Here is a 13,474-nt window from a genome sequence, read left to right as displayed (position 1 = left end):
CTCCTCTGACTGGCAGTGGCTCAGGCAGGGAATTTCCCCCACCCCAACTGGTCAGGGAGGAGTGAACATGAGACCATAGGCATGCAGGGCAGGTGCTCTAATAACTAATCTGCAGTCCTTCCCTTAAGACCCAGGCAGACCACTGGTCCCCCTACCTCAATATTGACTGCACTGACTGGCAGCTGCTGTCCAGGATTCCCATCCTGAACAGGAGATGCTGGGCATCGGACATGGGACCTTCTGCGCCCAAAGCAGGTGCTTAACCACAGAGTAACAGCCCTTCCCCAATCACCAAGACAATTCTGCCTGGGGGGGCACCATTGCCCCCCCTTCCAGGATGATTTCTGAAACCTTGAGCTCAAACAAAGTTCTTTGTTCACACTCTCACCCCCTTCCCAAGATTGGTGGCTGCTGAGTTTATTCGGGCATTTTTGCACTACTCTGCTTCTGTTACTGTCACCCCCGGTGCCTCCCCCCCCCCCCACTAACAACAACAAAAAAAACCTCTGGAGCTGAAACTGACTGATGCGGGGGAGAAGAGCGTGCTTCTAACACCCACCCACCCCTCCTGAAACTGACAGCTTGTTTTTCCCAGGAAGAATAAAGGTAGGGGGTGGGGGAGAAAGAGAATTCGCCTTCTTTTTCAAGACCCTCCTTCCCAATAATTCCTGCCATCTTCCTCTGCCTTCTCCCCAACCCCGCTTTGCTGTGCCTTGGGGACCGCCCGACTGCTCTTTTTATTTATTTATATATACAGTACATATATATATAATCAAAATCTGAGCTCGAACTGAGCACGTGGAGAGGCGCTGAGCCCTCCTCCTCCTCCTCCTCCTCCTCCTCCTCCAGCTGCTGCGCTCTCTCTGGTAATGCTCAAAATCTGTAATTTCGGAGAAGGTTTATTTTCGGCCACCAGCTTTGTACGGATCTGCTTTTTTATGTTTAAAGAAGAATAACGGGAGGAGAATAATTTCGCCTTCTTGGAGAAGGGGAGGGAGGGGGAGGGGGGAGAGAACCATGTGGGGCAGGGTGCCATTTTTAGGGTGCCCGGGTGCGCGTTGCATTTGGCATCAAGGGAAGGCGCCCCTCTGAGCGGAGCGGAGCGGGGCAAGGCAGGGCAGCCAGGTAGTGTCTGTCCCGGAGTAGCTCTCCATCCCTCTCTCGCTACCCCGGCTCCAACTCCGGGGCGATGGTGGGAGCTGCGCGGTCGCCTTGGCGGCGACTGAGCCACTTGGCGTGAGGAGGATTTGCTCTCTGCCAACTTCATCCCTGGGTAGGAGAAGGATCAGTCTGTGGATGCTCTCGGGAGGATGGCGACGTTACCCCATCGCAGGATGCGCCGCCGCCGCTGCTGCCCAACCGGGATTTGCCAACTTCTCGTCTGAACAGCGCTGGGGACCTATCTAAACACACACACACACACACACACACACACACACACACACACACACACGTGTATATAGGAAAAGATGGAATTTTTGACCTGGGTTTTGCCTTTCTTACTCCTGCTCTGCACCCAACAGCACACCTGCACCAGGTAAGAGGAGAAAGCGCGCCGTGGGAAGGTACTACCTTTTCTAGTTAGAATGGTGTCTGTTGCTTATTATTATTATTATTATTATTATTATTATTATTATTATTATTAAAAATAGATATATAAAGGCAGCGATCCCAGCTGGGAGGATATTTTACTGAGCGCAGGGAAACTTCTCTCTGACGAAGGCTTTGGGCTGCAAGCCCCAGGCGCGCTTAACTCAGGAGGAAGGCGACTGGAGCAGAGCGGGACTCACTCCCGAGATAGGGTTGCCTAGTGGTTAGGCTGCACGCCTGCCATACTAAGCGCACTGGCGGCGCGATCCTGTGCGTGTCAGCCCGGAAGCGGAGCGTTGCAGAAGTCAGCAGGGCTTTGCTCTCGGAGATGCGTCTGAGGGATTTCCCAGCATTACAGGGCAAAGTGGGGCTTGCTTCTGAGAACGGTAGTGCTGAGTACTGTATTAGGAGGCAGGTGGGGGGGTGGTTGTTTCTTTTAATGCATCCAGCAACATTGCAACTCATCCTGGGACAAGGATGCGGAGCAGCTGTGGCTCTACGGGTGTTTGCTGGACCCTACCTGCCAGCAGCCAGCGTGTTCAACGGTCAGCGGTGACCAACATGGGGGGGCAGGGGGCAATCCTTGTCCTAGAGTGACCAAGAGGAAGGGCTGGACCACCGGCCTTCTTAGCTCTTAAATAGTTGTGTGAGGGGGATCCTCTCCCCCGCATGCTTCCAGCCCCTGCGCATCGGCGCTGAAAATGTCTTTTTTTTCTGCGCAACTCTTAAAAGTACAGGAGTTCTTCCTTTACTTCCAACCATCGCTGGGCCTATCCCTAAAGTATTAATGGGGGACGGAGGATTCGAGTTAATGTTAGCTCTGGAATCTCTCTTCCCCCTTCCTTGTGCCAGAGAGTTTTCCTATTACAGGCTGCCTCTGGGTATGTGCAGAGCGTTTATTAGATTTCGATGAGCTCGTGCGCCATGCGAGCCGCCGGGAAAGAAAAGGATGGCGCACAACTCTCTCCCCGACCCCCTTTAACAAAGGCTCTCAGCACATCCTATGTGAGTTCAGTAGGAAAGTCACACTAGGGTTAAAATGGGGTTCCCTCCCAGTTCGAGCGGCTGGTTGGCTTGCATCACCCTGCCCTAGAGTGCCCTTGGCTTGGGGGGGGGGCGTATTATTTCCCCGTTCGCAAGAAAGCATTGCGCGCAGAAATGAACTGTACGTCTGAAGTGTGCGCAATAAAGGATGATAATAACGCACTCAGAGATAAACACAGATTGATTGATGTATGTACACACCCCTTATCCCTTTTACCAACGAGGATGAGAACGAGGGGTTTGAACGAGAGAGAGAGAGAGAGAGAGAGAGAGAGAGAGAGAGAGAGAGAGAGAGAGAGAGAGAGAGAGAGAGAGAGAGAGAGAGAGAGAGAGAGAGAGAGAGAGAGAGAGAGAGAGAGAGAGAGAAGACTTTGCTGAGAGTTCCCCCGCACTGGGAGGCGAGATTCGTACTCGGGAGTCACCGCTGCAGATCTGTCTGCAAGGCTTTGGAGTTTTGCCCTCAAACGGATGCCCCTCTTGGGTCTTCCCAAGGGCGGCGGATGAAGGTTGCACTGATCACTTGGCAGGGGAGAGAAGGAGGAGGTTTTCTGCAGTAGAAGAGAGAATAATCAAAATATGCCCTACTTGTTAGACAGGAGGGAACCGGGGATCTCCCTAGAGAGTTCATCCAAGGGGTTGGGTATCACTTTAAGGAGCTATGGACCAGAGCTTAAAATATATATTCATTTTCTTCCAAAATGTGGGTTGTGCCCTACTGAGAGTAGGCTCAGTGGGTTGTATGCAACTTTACTCCTGCTCAGGGTAGACCCTTTGGAATGGCTAGACATAACTTTGTCCCATTCATTTCAGTGTGTCTACTCTGAGTAAGACTTAGTTGAATCCAACCCTTTGCTGAAAGCCCCCCGCCCCCCGCTTTCGATGGACATAGCTATCTGAAGTTGAGGTAAGAAACACTCAGCACATACTCAAAGACAGCCAGAGGTGATCAGATCGCATAGGTGGACAGTCTCCCTTCCTCTGCCCTTTTCAAAAGGTGCAGTCCTACATGCCATATTTCACTTTGAGTAAGTCTCCATCAGCCTCTGTCTAGGGCTTGCTTCTGAGTAAACCTGTGTTACATTTACACTTCTAATAATAAACTAATGTTCCATATAACGACTATTATAGTCACATTTGTTTATGTCCTATATTTCTTCTTCTTTGGCAATCACTCTTGCTGAGTAAGATTGTCTTCCATAAACACGGTTTTAACAATGAGTCCGTGAGTGACTGTGGAGGCCAATTCTGGACCCACACGTTCTTCCACAGTGGGGACATTGGTTTCTGGGTGGGAGTTGATCACGGTGTGGATTTGCCAAGCATGCCTTCCTCTTAGCACATTTCTCCCTTGCGTCCTGAGTTTGACTGTCTTCAAAGCCCATGACACCTTTGGTAACAGCTGTTCTCCAACTGGAGAGCAAAGTTGTGTCCTATATTAGTGCCACTTGGAGCTGATCCACTTAGATCAATTAATTTCTATGGATCACATCCTCATTTACATTTGACTACCCTGGGGAGGTGGGGGTTTTCTAGCAAATGTTTTTGCAAACTTAACTCCCTGGACCCTGGAGGCTGGGATATGTTTTGATGTAAACATGATAATAGCAATAATAGCAATGGGGTTGATACTATTTTGTGGAGGGGTGGTGGTGGCTTTTTAGATTGTAATGTGTATTACTTTGAAATGTGCTAAGCCAGCTGTGTTTGGGTTCTCAAAGTCTTCCTTCTGAGTGGAGGCCCTGGACTCTGCTCAAAAGTCCTTCCCTGGTGGTGTCAACTGCTAATAATAATTCTGTAGTGAAATCTGTCTATTGTTTAGGACTTGGGCTCTATAATCCAATGGTGCACTTGGGGACCCATTTCTTAATTTTTTAAAATATATATTTGCATGTTGGTAGTACTGCTTTTGCAACCCACCTTAGGTCAGGCTGCGACCTGGTGGTGGGTCCCAACCCACCAATTCAAAACCAGTGCTTTAGACAACTACTAGTACCTCCAGCTAGGTGCAAGTTCCTTAAACAGGTTGTGCATTTTTAAATCTGAAAGCAGGGTTTGTATGCGATCAGTTGGATGTGTGTGGCAGTTCAAACTCTTGCTTGACCTCTGGGACAGGTTATGATAAGAAAGGCCAAAATGTGTCGAGAAACAAAACGGACCCATTTATGGTGTGCCTATCCATTAATTGCAGGCAGGTGTGCATGTGGGCACACTTGATAAGTGAAAAACTCTCTTGTCTGCAATTGGAGGTGGCATTTCTTTGGATGCTGTTAACTAGGCAACAGCCATGGAGCTTTTCTGGATGTGGATATGGTAGGAGAAAGCAATTTGATAATGCAGTGGAAATTGAGATGGGGAGGGGGTGTCAGCTCATAATGCAGTGGAAGATTCTTGTGGGGTGTTATTATATTACTAATCTACAGCTAGGTCAATCTTGGTATTTCAGGGCTGACAAGATGGGCAGGGAAGAGTCCTCTGTGATATTTGTATTTTTTTCCTTCTTTGTTTTTTTTTTTTTTGCAAGGAGGGAATATTGTTCTAAAAGGAGCATCAGAAATAAAAACAAGGAAGAGTTTTATTGATTCAGCATGTTTTGGATCCTTATGACCCATCTTCATGGAAATTCAGAGAACAGTGGTTCAAAATTCAGATAATAATAACAGTGATGGTCACCGACTTAGATGGCTTCTGGTTCGCCTTGGGGGTCCCTATCTGAGAATCTGTTTTCCCAAGTAATTTTTTGTTTTGTTTTGTTGACTGAAGCAGGAGAAGAATAGAAATGCAGATTGCTCTGGCTGCACAGATTTAAACCAGCCTATCAAGGTCAAAGTTGGCACAAACCCCAAAGGGCAGCACGGAATGGCAGGCATATACCGTATGCAAATACTTGACATGGCAGCAGGAGATTTGAGAGAAGGATCAAGAAAATGGGTTGACTCCAACAAGGTTCTACTCACAGGAGTCCTATTTAAATTAACAGAACACTGTTAGTCATGTCCATTAACTTCAATGGGTCTCCTCTAGGTAGGATTAGCACTGGATACAACTCAACAAGATTAAATACTGTCCACATTGTATGATGATAAATTGTATTCAAGTCATGTGTTGTTGTCGTCACCCCCCAATTTAATATTAAATAAAAATTAAGGTCAGGCTTAGCCAACAGCCATTTTGCATAAGAGGGTATTGAGTTTCTCTCTCTGCCCCCACCTCACAGCACAAGTTATGAACTGCTGGTTTACACTGGTAACACAATCACCCTCGCACAGGCTTGAAAGCTTTCGTTTTTCGAAAAGGAGGGATGCACAGAGAGTGACCAAATGCACAGCTAACTCAGTGCTTTTTAATAGCTAGTGTTGAAGGGGGAATCTTTAGTGAGAACCACTTCCCCCAGTCCACCCCTGCGTGACAAGCTGCAGGAGGCAAGTTAGGATTTAGCAGTGCAATCCCCTCTGTCTGTACATCATTTAGGAGCATTTAGAAGTCCTGCTGAGTTCAAAGAGACTTTTAGTGTAAGATTGAAGTCTCTAGATTTGGGATTTTGATTCCTCCTGTTAACAAGGAGAAAACTTTAGGATGCTTTTATTAACCACAGTTAAATGCTACAGAGCTTTCCAAAGGGAGGAACATCTCTCTCCTCAAAGCTTTAAGGGTTGTATGCATCCAACTAAGTCCTACTCAGAGAAGGCCCAGTGAAACTAATAGACTTGTTACGGTAGTTATGTCTGTTAGGACTAGCACTGGATGTCACCCTAAGCAGTTTGCAAAGCAGAAACCCTAAAATCACAAGGCTGGAATACAAATTGAGATTCCTGCATTGCAGGGTGTTGGACTAGATAATGAAAACACATACTGGGTTGTAGCCAATTCTAGTCTTACTCAAGGTAGACCCACTGAAGTTGATAGACATGACTAACTTGAGTCCATTAATACGAATGGGTCTACTCTGAGTAGGGCTTACTTGGATACAACCCACTGCCAGTAAAAAAACAAAATCCAGTATCAAACTGCTAATGCAAAATACTGAACTGTCCAATCTAAAAATTAACAGTCATGAAATGCCTGAACAAACTGTACCCAGGCAGGCATTGCCAGCCTGATTGTTAGAGGGCAGGCTCCCAAAAAGCAATTTAAAAGTTATAGTCAATATTCTTTGGTTATATTAAATAAGTGCTGCCCTGGGAAGATCATGAAATGACCATTTGTCTTTTGACAGCAGTTCATAGGAGGATATGTCAGGCATGGAAAAAGCCATACCTTCCCAAAGTTTGGATGCTTAACTCTGGGACTTAGTATAGAGGCCAAACAAGCAGGGAAGGGAAGGGAGACGATGGGATGATAACTTCATCAAAAAAGTAGAGTTTGCCATTATTGGAATTCAAGAATGCAGTGGATCCAGATATATATTTTTGTGGGAGAGATAAACATTGTGAATTTGTAGGTTTATCTTGTAGTGGGAACACCTTCTGATCTGATTGATTTGTTGAGCTTAATCAGTGCATCAAACAGAAGGATTTCATTTAATTATATATCAGCAATGATATCGTTTATGACATATTACAATACCTGAAATTAACAATAGGTTGTATCTGGTGCTAGTTAGATTTAGAGCAGAACCACTGAAGTTAACAGACATGTCTAATTTGGGTCCACTGATATCAGTGGGCCCACTCTGAACAGAACTCAATTAGATTCAAGCCTAAGTATCAATTATTAGTATCTCATTTATAGAATCACAGAATTGTGGAGTTGGAAGGGACCCTGAGGGCCATCTAGTCCAACCCCCTGCAATGCAGGAATCCTTTGCCCAAAGTGGGGCTCAAACCCATGACCCTGAGCTTAACAGTCTCATGCGCTAGCGACTGAGCTAGTCCAACAATTATGTACGTATTCAAAATAAATTCATGGCAAAATAAAATGTTATTGTAAACCTAAAGTAGGGGTTGGGGGTCAAGAACTTGCAGCTCCCCCAGGCGTCTCCCTCTGATCCTCACTAACCTAGCTTCACACACTCCTTGACTATATTTGCCTGGCTGGGACTCAGATAATGCCTCTTGATTGCCTGGATGGAAGGCAGAGGCGGGTGTGACCATGTGCAGAGAGAAGCCTATGGTGCAAAAGGAGCATTTAATCTGTTGCCCTGCCCACTTTTGCCTGTGGCCCCGCCCACCACTGGCATATGGCCCTCAGAACATTTCTCAGAAAGCTAGGTAGGCTGGAAAGCTTTCCACTCTCCACCCGCACCTAAAGCTGTGCATAGCCTGGTACCTTCATCACTTTCGCCTCCCCTCTGAATCAGCTCAGGAACTTCACTCATCTCCTGAGACCTTTCCTGCTGTCTTACTGTTGGTGGGAATTCAGTTGGTGGGGGCAGTGGGGATTTACTCATTATGGAATGCTCTCCCCACTGAGATCCACCTGGGGTCTTCACTGACCTCTTTTCGCTTACAGGTAGAAGCAACAGTTTTCAACGGACTGCAGTGATGGCGTTTGCTGTCTGTTATGCTGCTGAAGCATTTAGGACTGCTTTGCAGATTTTCATGAACTACATGCGTTTTTACTATAGTATATGTGTGTGTGTTTTTAGCCGACGCTCAGGCTCTTCAAAAAGTTGTAAATGTCGTAAAATCACTTGGTGACTTTCTGTGTGTTAACAAGCAAATAACAAGTCCAGTGAGTAACAATCATTATAGTGATAAGTGAGGATGAGGACACTTTTCATACCAAGATCACCTCTGCACCCAGGGTTGGGTGAATCTGTCAATATCTCTCAGTTTCTCATTCTTCCCATTTTATTTTCCACATTCCTGCAGCAATCTGTGATTTTTTAATTTAAAAAAAATCATTAAAATTCCTTACCCATTTCAGTGTAATCTTGTCCTAATAACCACATTTTTCTATGCAGTTATGATTTACTCATTTTTACAAGCAATCTCCCCATCAATGGATTGTACATTACTGTCATTAAATTTTTGCTTTAACATTGTATGTATTTTTGGAAATATTGTTTGTGCATACTGCAAAATTCAGAGAAGTGTGGATTTCAACAAGCATATTTCAGTTCATGTATTGGTTTTAGAAATGTGAATTAGTTAGTTTCTAACTGGAATGCAAATGAAAGCAAATTTGCCCCCCCCCAATCCCTCTGGGATTCCAGTAAACCACCTATACTCTGCTCTTGTGTGAATTAAAACAATAGTGACTTTCTCCTGGGAGATCAGGATGATAAGTAAAATATAGACCCATTCACATATATTAGTTTCAGACGTCTCTCATTAAAATGCAAACAAAATTGAGTTTCTCCTCCACCCTTAATCTGCGCTATTATGCATTCCTGAAGATCCACTTCTGTTAGACGCCAAGAGAGTGTGTTGTTTTGCTTCAAGGCAGTCTCGAACAAAACACACTTTGTCCCACTATGTGTTACCAACAGCAGTTGCAAAAATGTGTGAAGCAGCAAACAGCGCAGTGCATGGTGTGCTTTTTCAGTGCTCTCCTCGTGTGTGCATTTGCCAACATGTGCACTTGAGATGCTTTGCATCCAACCGTCCACCCACTCACCTTCCTTAAGCTTCTGGAGACCCAGGGGGAGGGAGCTGAACCTCGAAGAGCGACGACGCTAGTAGATTGCACAAATGAAATTTTTGGAAGAATCTCCCAAGTGGGGGGGGGGGAATCAAGGACAGTGGTCTGTTGGGGACAGATGTGGGAAAGGAGGGACACTCAGAGTAAAGTCTGCAATTTTAACAGCAGTCTTATCTGCAGACCTGAGAAATTTAGGAAGCTGTCTTATACTAGGGTAGGCTATTGGTTCATCTAGCCCAGTATTCCTTTATTTATTGAATTTATAATCCGCTATTCATCCTGAAGGAGCTCAGAGCAACAAACCAATCCACAATCTAAAAACAAAGAACATTCTAAAGCAGTTAAAGCATTCTGTAAACAATTAGAGTGAAATTAGAGCACTTACAGTTAAAAACATTACTCCATGCAGTGATCTTGGGATTACCAGGAACAGTATCCTTCAGCCAAGGTAAAAAGGGATGTTTTCACATTCCTCCTGAATGTTAATAATGATGGAGACAGGTGCACCTCATTAGGGAGGGCATTCCAGAAACAGGGAGCCACCACTGAAAAGGCCTTGCTATGGGTAACTGCCATGGGCAGCCCCTGGCTGCAGCACCACCAGCAAAGCCTCAGCTGCCAATCATTGCATCCAAGACGGTTGATACTGTCTACTCTTGACTAGCAGTTTTTCTCCTGAGTTCAGGCAGAGATCTCTGCCACACCCTGCTCCCTGTTTTATTTGTTTTAACTGGAGATTGTTTGCACCTGGGGTCTTCTTTGTGCAAATCATGTTCTTTATCATGGGATAGAGCCCTTCTCCTGTAGCAGTATTCTCCTGTAGCAATGGGTCTGAACTAGGGATGGAAGGTATATCAGTCTTAAATTCAGTGATTTGTAGGTATGGGTCCAAGCAGTTGTTCATTTCTCAGAACAAACGTCAATCTGGTGGATGGGGGAAGGGCGATGTTTCAGCAGTAAACTGGGTTTTCCCAGGAAAGGTGGTGGGACCCCCCCCTCCCCCCAAACAAAACCATGCTCATACCTGTGCCTACAAATTTTTGGACCTATGCAGGTGAGCCCTTAAAGGCAAATCTACATAATTCACAATTTCTGAAACAATACACAAACCGAAATAGCCATCCTTCGAAACTCACGCTTCTCCTAATTTTGCAATGCCGCTCTACAGTCTTGTAATGTGCAGAAAAATGTGTGTACTAGGGTAAAGAGTGAAAAAAATGCATATACGGTCATACCTCGGTTTCAGTACGCTTCAGTTTGAGTACTTTCAGTTTAAGTACTCCGCGGACCCGTCTGGAATGGATTAATCCACTTTCCATTACTTTCAATGGGAAAGTTCGCTTCAGGTTAAGTACGCTTCAGGTTAAGTACAGACCTCTGGAACCAATTGTGTACTTAAACCGAGGTACCACTGTACCAATGAAAGTGCATTATACCAGGGGAAACTGCTTTGCAAAAATGTGCATATTAGGCAAAATTGCAGACAAATGTGCACATTTCATTCTGAAATGCTGATGTATGAGACTGGAAAAATGAGAAACTGAGAAATTGAAACTGACAGATTTCCTAGGTGGATTGAACTTTTGTGGGCCAGAGTCAATGTCCTCAAATGCAAACTCTTCTCAGGCATCTGGAAAAAGCTGGTGTGCTGTAAGAAATTTGTTAGTCCTTCAGGTGGTAGGACAGGCCAGTTTTTTGTTTTGGCAAGCTTATTAATGCCAAATCTTCTTCCAAGCAGGAATTGCTTTTCCTCTTTCAATAGTACAGGAACACCATAACATCATGGTTTACATCACAAAAAGAAAGAAAGAAAATAAATCCAATTAAAACTTTAAGCTTATGCTTTCCATTTTAATGCTGTCTTAAAAGCCAGCTACCCAGCTGAGCTATGTAGAAAACGCAGATTCAGTCCTATACAAATGCAGTCAAACTGCATTTATAGAATCCTTCAGTGTGGTGTAGTGGTTAAGAGCGGTAGACTAGTAATCTGGGGAACCGGGTTTGCGTCGCTGCTCCTCTGCATGCAGCTGCTGGGTGACCTTGGGCTAGTCACACTTCTCTGAAGTCTCTCAGCCCCACTCGCCTTACAGAGTGTTTGTTGTGGGGGAGGAAGGGAAAGGAGAACGTTAGCCGCTTTGAGACTCCTTCGGGTAGTGATAAAGCGGGATATCAAATCCAAACTCCTCCTCCTCCTCTTCTTCTTCTTCTTCTTCTTCTTCTTCTTCTTCTTCTTCACAGAAACCACATTTTCTGCAGTTTGTCAGATGTAAGCACTGTAGCCTGTAGAATCTGGGGAAAGATCCTTCAAACTTGGGCAATGTCCAGCTGAAAGCTAATAAATAAAAGGTGGCTTTGGAAAGCCACCTGCAGGGCAGAGAACATATTATTCTTATTCAACTGTTCTGTTGTTTCTGTATTTTTATATATTTCATCTCAAATCCACCCGAGAAATATTTATATTTGAAGGGCAGCATATAAATTATTAAAATAACTAAATATTGAACGAATGCATTCTTTTTTAAAAAAAATTTTTTATTAAATTTTCAGTTTTACATCTTAAAATAAACATTAACATACTGTTAGATATCCAGTGACTTCCCTCCTCTTTCCTTGTTTCATTTTAGTTATCTTACATTCCTGCATATTTTGCTATAACCATTGTAGTCTCCACTTTTATATCACTCGAACATTAATTACACTTGATTTTATCTTAAGCTGCCAAGCGTTTTCAGCTGTGTACAGTTATTTTCCATATACTCAGTAAATATTTTCCACTCTTCTTTGAATATATGTTCTTATTGCTCTCTAATTCTATATGTTAAACCTGCAAGCTTTGCATATTCTACCATCTTAAGTTGCCAGTCCTCTTTGCCTGGGACCTCCCCCACTTCCCATGTCGAGGCTAACAAAACTCAGGTCAGCGTTGCTGCATACATAAATAATTTTTGTTGACACTTAGGATTTCAGTCTTGATTATTCCCAACAAAAAGGACTCTGGTCGTTTTGGGAAAGTTATTTTAAACATTTTTTCAACTCATTTCCCAATATTCTTTTACCTTTTTACATGTCCACCACATATGAAAAAAATGTTCCATTCATTTCCTTTTATTTCCAACACATACAGTATCTGATTCTGCTTTATACATCTTAGCCAACTTGGGGTCAAATACCATCTGTGAATCATTTTCATATAATTCTCTTTCAGTGAGTAACATGCAGTAAATTTCAAATCATTCTTCCAAAGTTTCTCCCAGAGGTTTAAATCTATGTTGTCTCCTATATCCATTGCCCCGTGTGTCATTGAAGCTTTGACTAGCTTGTCTTTTGTTTCCCATTCTAATAAGAGGTTATATATCTTGGACAATAACTTATCCTTATTCTGTAATAATTGTCTTTCAAATTGTAAGCTTTGGTTCAGGAATCCATTTTTAAACATATCATGTAACTGATGATACTGTAACCAGTTGAAAACTTGGCTACTTACATCTTCCTTTGGTCTGATCATCTTCCAAAGCAACTACTCTATTCCGAACTTAAAAATGGAAAGCGTAATGCTGGTGGTCAACAAAAGAGGTTTAAAGACTGTCTCAAGGCAAATCTTAAAAAATGTAGTATAAACACTGACAACTGGGAAACACTGGCCTGCGAGCGCTCCAATTGGAGAACAGCCTTTACCAAAGGTGTCATGGGCTTTGAAGAAACTCGATCTCAGGACGCAAGGGAGAAATGTGCTAAGAGGAAGGCACACTTGGCAAATCCACACCGTAATCAACTCCCGCCTGGAAACCAATGTCCCCACTGTGGAAGAACGTGTGGATCCAGAATTGGCCTCCACAGTCACTTATGGACCCATTGTTAAAATCGTGTTTATGGAAGACAATCTTACTTGGCTATGAGTGATCGCCAAAGAAGAAGAACTGTAAACAGTTGAAAACTTGGCTACTTACATCTTCCTTTGGTTTCAGTCTGGGTTCCCACCCTGTAAGGTCCAACAGTTCCCTATAGGTTGCCCATTGTCTATCCATATTAACTCTTTTAATTGTAATTGCTTAAATGGGGGATAGCCATAAAGGTGTTTTTCTTTCCAGCAAGTTTTTTATATTTCTCCCAAACTCTATACAAATACTTCCTAATAATGTGGTCTGTAAAACTTTTATAAACTTTAGCTTTCCCATACCAAGGCATGCCAGCCAATTTTTTTATTATGGCCTTCCAAATGTCTGCATCTTCCAATACGATCCATTCCTTTAGTCAACGC

This window comes from Zootoca vivipara, chromosome 6, assembly GCF_963506605.1.
Source record: "Zootoca vivipara chromosome 6, rZooViv1.1, whole genome shotgun sequence".
NCBI classification, from domain to species: Eukaryota; Metazoa; Chordata; class Lepidosauria; order Squamata; family Lacertidae; genus Zootoca; species Zootoca vivipara.
The sequence above is the reverse complement of the archived record's forward strand: the minus strand, read 5'-3'. Positions refer to the sequence as shown.